Source organism: Protobothrops mucrosquamatus, unplaced genomic scaffold, assembly GCF_001527695.2.
Source record: "Protobothrops mucrosquamatus isolate PMUCROS unplaced genomic scaffold, P.Mucros_1.0 scaffold1256, whole genome shotgun sequence".
Lineage (NCBI taxonomy): Eukaryota > Metazoa > Chordata > Lepidosauria > Squamata > Viperidae > Protobothrops > Protobothrops mucrosquamatus.
In genome coordinates this window covers 602505-611194 of record NW_015387462.1, presented here as the reverse complement: position 1 = coordinate 611194, position 8690 = coordinate 602505, and positions in this window count along the sequence as shown.

Here is an 8690-nt window from a genome sequence, read left to right as displayed (position 1 = left end):
CCCTTCACTTTATCCTTAAAGACACAAAGCAAGAAAGGCTCACAAAAGCCTCCCAGAATAAAGAAACACTGACTACATTTTTTTTTCTTTAAGTTGCCTCAGGTGTGTCTCAGTTTAAACAATGTAGCAAACAGGCTCGGCATTTGCGAAAAGCGATAACCTTAAATTAAGCCTGTTTACCTACAAAGAAAATTTGCTAAAATCCATAGACAGATTTAAGATAAGAGGGTAAAATTAATTACATTTGTTTAAAGGGATTTAAACTTTGGACTCATTGCTAGCCTTTGTGAAACAGACTAAAATATTCCAATAATCAAAGCACACAAACCAAGTCTCTGAATTACAAAACGCTGTTAAAACTGTATAAAAATCCTTATAATAATCCATTCAAGCTGCCAGTTGACCAGGAACCCACTGGCTTCCGAAATAAACCCACCTCCTTTCCGACATGCTCATGTCCCAGCTTTTCATTTCATCAGTGCTGATTGCATTCTCCTGGCTGGAGAAAACGAACCAGGGGACCTTTTCTTCCAGCAACAGCTGCTGCTTCTTCCCTGTCTCTTTTCTTCCCTGCCTGGTGAGCTCTCTTTCCACAGCTTCTTCTCCATCCCCTTCCCTTTCCCTGTTGTCTTTTTTTCCTTTTCCCGCCAAAACCACCTCCTTTTATATCCTCTCCTCCCCCCCTTTTCCCCCAGTTCACCTCCAGCTCCATGCTGCTTCTGGAAGTGCCAATCAGCTGGAGCCCTGCTGGCACTCCTGGGGCTTCTGCCAAGCCCCAACAGTCCTGCAGCTCCAGCTGCCTCTCCCTCAGGCTTGGCTCATTCCCCTCCCCCGCTACACTTCTCCAGGATGGTCGCGTACCACCTGCCACGTGCCAAAGTACCACTGGTGGTATGTGTACCACCAGTTGAAAAGCTCTGACCTAGAGATCCAGAGACAGCTATTGGTCAATGATCATTTTGCAGATTGAAGAAATGCTTTTTCAGAATGAATACAACTCACCTAGACAATCTGAATTCTGGGCTCATTTCATTTCCTATCAACCAACATTGTCTCCTCTTACTTGGGTTTAACTTCAATTTCTTTTTCCCTCATCCAGACCATTATAAATGTAGGCAGTACTGAAGGGAATCAAATACTTCCTGGGACATAGATGGTAAGGAGAAGTGGATGCTTCCAGAATATTGGCAGCACTTCTTTACAAAGCCCAGAATACTTATTACAGCAGTTTTATGCAAATATTGAAAAGGAGAGGGGGGAAGATGGAGACTTATTGGTTAACATAGACCAGCAGAGAAATATTCTCCTTTTTTATACCTTCTCATGAAACAGTGCAATCACTACAAAACAGTATTCTTGGGGGTTGTTCTATCAGGACGTTATTGAGAATGCCATATTCAAAAGTATTAGAAACTGTCAAATTCAGACCACTGCTTCCCACCAGTCCATTTCCAAATGTAGACCATACCCAAACAAGATCAAAGTAGACTCATTACCATATCCTGAACAAAAACCAGAATAATCTTATGAAATCATCAATATGTTCTAGAGCAGGGCTTTTCAACCAGTGATACAGGTACCACCTGTGGTACATTGGCACCTGGCAGGTGGTACACGACCATCCTAGAAAAGTAGCGGGGGAGGGGAATGAGCTGAACCAGTGGCAGCACCACACAAGCCTGAGCGAGAGATGGCTGGAGCTGCAGGGCTGTCAAGGCTCAGCGGAAGCGCCAGGATCAGCTCTTCTTCGAGGCTGTCAGAGCTCAGCGGAAGCGCCAGGGTCAGCACAAGGCTCCAGCTGGAGTTTGGTGCTGATCCTGGTGCTTCTGCTGAGCCCTGAAGAAGCACCAATCAGCTGGAAAGCAGCACTGATCCTGGCACTTCTGCTGAGCCCAGAAGAAGTGCCAATCAGCTGGAATGTTGCAGCATCTCCAGGGTCTTGTGATTTACATTCAGATGCTTGGCAACTGATTCATATTTATGACGGTCACAGTGTCCCAGGGTCATGTGAAGTGACCAAACCCTGCTGCAACCACCCAGCAGACGGGGGGAATAAAAACCAAACATCCACCCCTCCACCCCTGCTGCCAATTCTCAACAGAAATGCTCACAACAATGAAAACCTCGGACAGGAGGAAGAGTGCCGCCGGGTGGGCAGGCAGGTGTCTTGCTCGGCTGTGTCTTGGGGGGCACTTTTTCAGTGCCATTGTAACTTCGAACAGTCACTAAGCGAACTGTTGTAAGTCGAGGACTACCTGTACTTTATCACTTTTTTCTCTTTTTGGGGGGTCATCAAGTTTTTGACACCTTGCTAGGCGACTGGTGGTACTTGGATGTTGCCATATCCTAAAAGTGGTACAATGGGTGAAAAGGGTGAAAAGCCCTGTTCTAAAGAAGTGCAAAGTTTCCCCCAGGAACCAATGAGATTCACAGTGTTCCCTAAACTACTCAGCAAGCCTCAGTAAACCTAAAGAGAATTTGAGATTTAAAAAGCAATATTGGACTAATATACTGTACTGACCTTTCATTATGTCATGTCAGAGGCAGAAGTGTGAAGCCCTCCAATAAGGAAGAGCCTAATCTGGGATAGGGATAACATATAGAAGCATGAATGAAAATTGGATGGCAGAAATTTTAGACATGGATTTCATCTACAGAAAACCTTGAGCCATTTAGAACATTTAATATTTAATATTAACATTTAATATTTTTACATTATTTAAATGTTCAATTTACTTTGCTTCATGCAAATGTTAGTGACATCCTATTAGAGATCTTGATTGTTATGAGTTTCATGAAACATCAAGATTTGTCAGTACCTATTGTAATATTGATAGAAATTAACATTCTGAGAATTTTTCTCACTTTGTGTATCTCTTGTAAAGTACTTTACATTTCATATGTCATTTGTCTTTTAAATAATGAAAGACTGAATTAATACTTAATTCCTTTTTTTCTACATCAACCGACTCCAGCCATGTGCTCACCAGATGTGGTTGGGTTTACAAGTCCCAGGATTTCCAGCCAATTATAGCTCCTATGCATCTGGACTCTACTGATCACAGAAGGTTGAATTCCTTGGTAATTCTCGAATAGATCAAGAAGCAAAATCAATGCCAAAATACAGATGTTGTAGGATCCCTACTCTTTTAAAAGTATGCTTGGTCACTAGAATATAAAAAAGATGCTAAGACTCTGGAAAGAGTGCAGAGAACAGCAACAAAGACGATTAGGGGGCTGGAGGCTAAAACATATGAAGATCAGTTGCAGTCTAGTGCAGTGGTGGCAAACATATGGCACGCGTGCCACAGGCGACACGCAGAGCCATCCCTGTGGACACGTATGCCATCGCCCCAGAAGGAGGTGGGGCCAAGCTGCTCCCCTCTGCCTCTCCATGTGCACTCTCACTCTCTTTCTCTCTGTACTGAGAGCCAGGGAGTAACTGCAAGAGCTGGGTGGATCAGGGCTAGATGGTGGAGGCAGCTGCCAGCATGACTCCAGGTAAGCCTCCAGAGCGATTTTGTGACACCCGAGCGGCCCAAAAAGGGCTCCAGAGGCCTGCAGAAGGCCTCTGCTGCCTGGATCTATGCCTGCAGAGCAATTTTATACCCCCCACAGCCGTTCTGGGCAACAGAGGCCTTTTTGCGGCATCCCAGCAGCCCGTTCTGGGCAGCAGAGGCTTTTTCCAAGCAGCAGCGGCAGCGCGATCCATGCAGCGGGTGGGGGGGGGAAGCGGCAGGAGAACAGCGCTATGTGAGAGTTGGGTTGGATGCATGTGGGGCTGCTGTCTTGCTTGCCATGCCGTACAGGGGTTGGGCTGGACTGGGCACAAAGTCTCCATGCCACTTCTTCCCCTGCAGACATTGGGAGCACCTACCCCTCATCCCAGGGCAGCAGCTGCCATCCCGCACTCTCTAGCCCATCGCCGGCCAGCCAGGCACATCGAGCTCTGGCCTTGGGCAGATGGAGGCCGGAGGGGAGCAAGAGCTGCAGCTCCCTGGCTCCTCCGCCTGAGGACCCATGTGGGGAGAGGCACTGCCCGGCTCAGTAAGCCGCGGTCTGCCCACAGGAGGAGAATGGAGGAGGAGGGCTGGCTGGGGACGGGCACAGTGCTGCCCATGGGGGGAATCTGACCAGCCCCAGCCTTGAGGGGAGGAGACAGCAGTGTTTGAGAGGGGGTGTAGCTGCCCCCTTCCCCCCCAAGCCATCAGCTGAGTAAGACACCCTCCTTCCCACTGCCCCACCTGCCAGAGACCCCCTGGATCTCCCCCAATCCTGTCCCCACAGGCATCCCTTCCCAGAAGCAACATCAAGCTGGCCACACCCACCCTGGCCACGCCCACCCAATCTGCCATGACCACCATAGCCATGCCCACCCAGGTGGCCATGCCCACCCAGCGGGCCACACCCACCCGGCACCCGGAGATACATAAGTGGATTTTGGGTTGCAGTTTGGGCACTCGGTCTCTAAAAGGTTTGCCACCACTGGTCTAGTAAAAAGAAGGACTGGGATGACAACCGTAGCAGTACAGATAGTCTGCGACATACAACCACAATTGAGTCCAAAATTTATGTTGTTAAGTAAAGCATTTATTAAGTGAGCTTTGCCTCATTTTATGACTTTTCTTGACACAGTTGTTAACTGAATGACTGCAGTTAGTAACCCAGTTGCAAAGTAAATTTGGCTTCCCTATTGACTTTGTTTATGAGAAGGTTGCAAAAGGGGATAGCAATAGCAATAGCACTTAGACTTATATACCGCTTCATAGTGCTTTACTAAGCAGTTTACAGAGTCAGCATATTGCCCCCAACAATCTGGGTCATCATTTTACCAACCTCAGAAGGATGAAAGGCTGTGTCAAGCTTAAGCCAGTCAGGATCGAACTGCTGGCAGTTGGCAGTTAGCCTGCAATACTGCATTCTAACCATTGCACCACCATGGCTCTAGGTGACCTTGGGACACAGCAAAGATCATAAATATGAACCAGCTGCCAAGCGTTTGAATTTTGATCACATGATCATGGGGTTGCTGCAAAGGTCATAACTGTGAAAAATGGTCATAAGTCATATTTTTCAGTGCTGTTGTAACTTTGAATGGTCACTAAATGAACTGTTATAAGTTGAGGACTACCTGTATGACAATATTTGAGAGGCTGCCACAAAGAAGAGGGGACCAACCTATTTTCCAAAGCACCAGAAGGCAGGACAAGAAGCAACTGATGGAAATTAAGCAAGGAGAGATCCAACCTTGTAATGACTTCCCCGGACACTTCCCCAGATACTTCTCCAGAGGTCATGTCAGGATAATGATTTAAAGGCTAAACAGCTTATGTAATAATGTAATGTATAAGGTGGATGATGCAATAATAGGAATGACTCAGCAGGTGTCTGTATTCCTTTAAGAGCCTGAGTATAAAAGGGAAGACTTTTGTTGTTGTGTTCTCTCTCATCCGTTTCCTGCTATAATTGCTGTATGTTGGAGTTTGCTGAATCACCACATGTATGTATCTTGTTCCTGGTGATATTTGTAGATAGTGTAATATAAACCACCATTTAATACAGACTACTGTTTACTGTATTTACTCCTGGGTTATCCCAGCGCAATAAGACTGTGCATGCTCTGACATGTCAGCTTAAAGGAGGATGAACCAGTTCTGGGCACATCAGGAGGGGAGTTGGTCAATGGCTCCAAGCAGCTATCTGAGAGCGATTTGGCTGAAGCACAGATGTAACAGGACAGCCCTGAGGCTTCAGATGGGGAAAGCATGCAGCTGCAGCCAGTCAAAGATGAGGAACTGCCTTCTGCCCCTGATCCAAGAACAGATAGGTCAGAAAAAAGGCAGGAGCAGCAAATGTCAGTCAGATTACTCATTGAGAAGGCAGCTTTGCCTCTCTTGATGGGCTGCACCAGAAGCTGGTTATTTAGGACAGCAGACAGATGGAGATGATGCTGGGAACAATGTGTTTGTTTCCTTGCTGTGTGTTCTTGCCTTGAACTTCAGTTTGTGTCTCTTCAGCTATTGCCTTTGCCTTATCTTGCCTTTGCCTGTGGACTGGCCTTTGTCTTGGAACTTGCCTTTCCCTTGGGAACTTGCTTTTGCCTAGTGGACTGGACTCGCCTTTGCTTTGAGGACAAGTGTTGGTTTCATTTGAGTAACCTGTTGAACTCCTTGGGGTTGAGCTAATGCCGGCACAGGGAATTGTTGGGGAATACCAGTTCAGACTCGGAAGCCTTAATAAAGACTCCTTACACTACGGGTGTCAAACTCAATTGTGTCATGTGACGTACCATGATGCATTGCGGTTTTTTTTCTTTGTGGAGGTGAGATGGGTGTGGTCTGTGCATGATACACCCGGCCTGCTGATCGCCAGTTTGACACCCCTGCCTTACACTGTGTGTGTGTGTGTGTGTGTGTGTGTGTGTGTGTGTGTGTGTGTGAGAGAGAGAGAGAGAGAGAGAGAGAGAGAGAGAGAGAGGGAGAGGGAGCGCAAACCTAGAACTAAGGAGAAACTTCCTAACAGTGAGAACAACTAACCAGTGGAATAGCTTGCCTTCAGAAGTTGTGGGTGCTCCATCACTGGAGGCTTTTACGAAAAAACTGGAAAGCCACTTGTCCTGAAGGGTATAGGGTCTCCAGCTTGAACAGGGTGTTGTATTAGAAGACCTCCAAGGTCACTTCCAAGTCTGTTATTCTGGTATATAAAATTAAAAAGTATATTTATTCCAATAATACAAATGTATTGATTCACTTTGCTTTCAAATAATTCAGTTTGAAACAAAAACAGAAACATCAATTGTTGAAGTATAATTAATGTAGTAGCTCTTCATTTTTGTCTATGAAGGAGAAACAGGTAAAATATTACAGCTGAAAAATGGAGAACCTGTCATAGTTGTAGTAAACAAAGAACAATGTGTTTTGGGCTGTACAATGTTTAACAGAACTATTTCAGAATGCAATAATTTAAAAAAATGGGGGAAAATGGGAGCAACATCTAAATACATATTTTGCCACATGGGAATAGAGCCTAATCAATCTCACTTTCAGAATCTGAATTATTCAAAATACTTTACTGGCAGGTTCTATTTTTATCCTTTATCATATTTATGAACTTCAAAAACTTGCCTTATTCATCTTTGCACATTCTTATTTATTTTCTGATTCAGTGTATTTCTTCCATATCTTAGCATGTGGAATTTTAAATGAAAACATTAGAAATAGTTCATCAAACATTTTTCTGCTTTTTCATAAGGTGTAGTGAGGCCAAGAGGCATTCTTGGAAATAAAAATTGTGCTAGAAACTAATATTTTCTATCATGCCCGCTTCCCATTTAATTTAATTTATTTTTTTTAAAAATCCTTTTAAAAAATAGATTTTGGACAAAGATTGGCCATCACCAAAGCCAATGTCAGGAGATACATTTGAGTGCGCAAACACTGCACTGAGGATTCAAATGCTATAAAGTTGGTAGCACTAGTAATAAAGGCTTAGCAATTATGAAGGCACATGCCAAGCCCCTTCAGAGTGTAAGATATGATAAAATAAACATTCTGTACTGATTTGTCTGCCCCCCTTTTCCAAACACCTCCCTCACTCTCCAGATGCTTTTTTCTCCTTGAAAAATTGGGGCCTTTCTCTATTTTAGGAAACACTGGTGACATTATAACTTCAACAACCCTTATTTATATGCATCTTGTTAGAGCAAAACAAAGACTGTTTTGTTTGATATGCTCAAATATCCAAGACTGAAGAGTTAAGAATGAATGTGGACATCAGAAGTGAACAATAAAAAATATCTTTATTGTGACACAAATAAGTAGTAATATAGTATTTACAAAAACACAAGCAGCTTAAGCAAATGTTGATTATCCATCAAGGTGCATTTCTGCACAAATAATTTCCATTACTTAATGGCATCTCAATAATATGACTATACAAATGGATTGCAACTGAATAGAACAGAAGGGAAGCACTAAAAGAAGCACTAAAAGAAATGCAAAGAAATGAGAAAGGAATTAAGGAATTAAGAACATAAAATACAAAAGCTGATAGAGGCTCAAATGATGGAGGAGGTACAGAAGCAGAGGAAAGCAAGCAGAAAGAAAGTGGGGATTGGCAATCATTCAACCATTTACTTCAACTTTATAGTTATTCTTTAATTAGAGCTAGCCAATGTTCCTTAAAGGCAGAAAGATAACTTTATATCCATTGACTTATTATTTCAAATTCTAAGAAACGACTTCCGGTGGTGACAGGCTGCATCGCATGGCGGCTTTTGTTAGCCGCCCGTCTGGGAGCGCGTCAAAGCCTGAAGAGACAGCATTCGTTAGCTGTCTCTCGGCTCGGAACCTCGTCCCTCGGGCAAAGAGGGGGGGTGAGTAAGTCCGGATAGGGCTCGAGCTTCCTCTCACCCCGGTTTTGTTATAATCGGGGTTGAGAGATGCTAGCTCGCCCGGAGTCTGGACGGTTTCTGCGCCCCATGACGCCTTCACTCCTATTCCTTTGGAGCGAAGCCAGATGCAGCTCCCACCTCTGCTGTTGGAAGGTATTTGGACTTAAATTTTAAGCAGACGGAACTAAACAGGAGGTTTGGATTTACAGTGGACTGTTTGTGACTTTGACTCTGAAATATACTAACATCTTCTTTATTTTGTGGTGATTTAAAGTGAGAGAAAATGGCTGCGGATTTG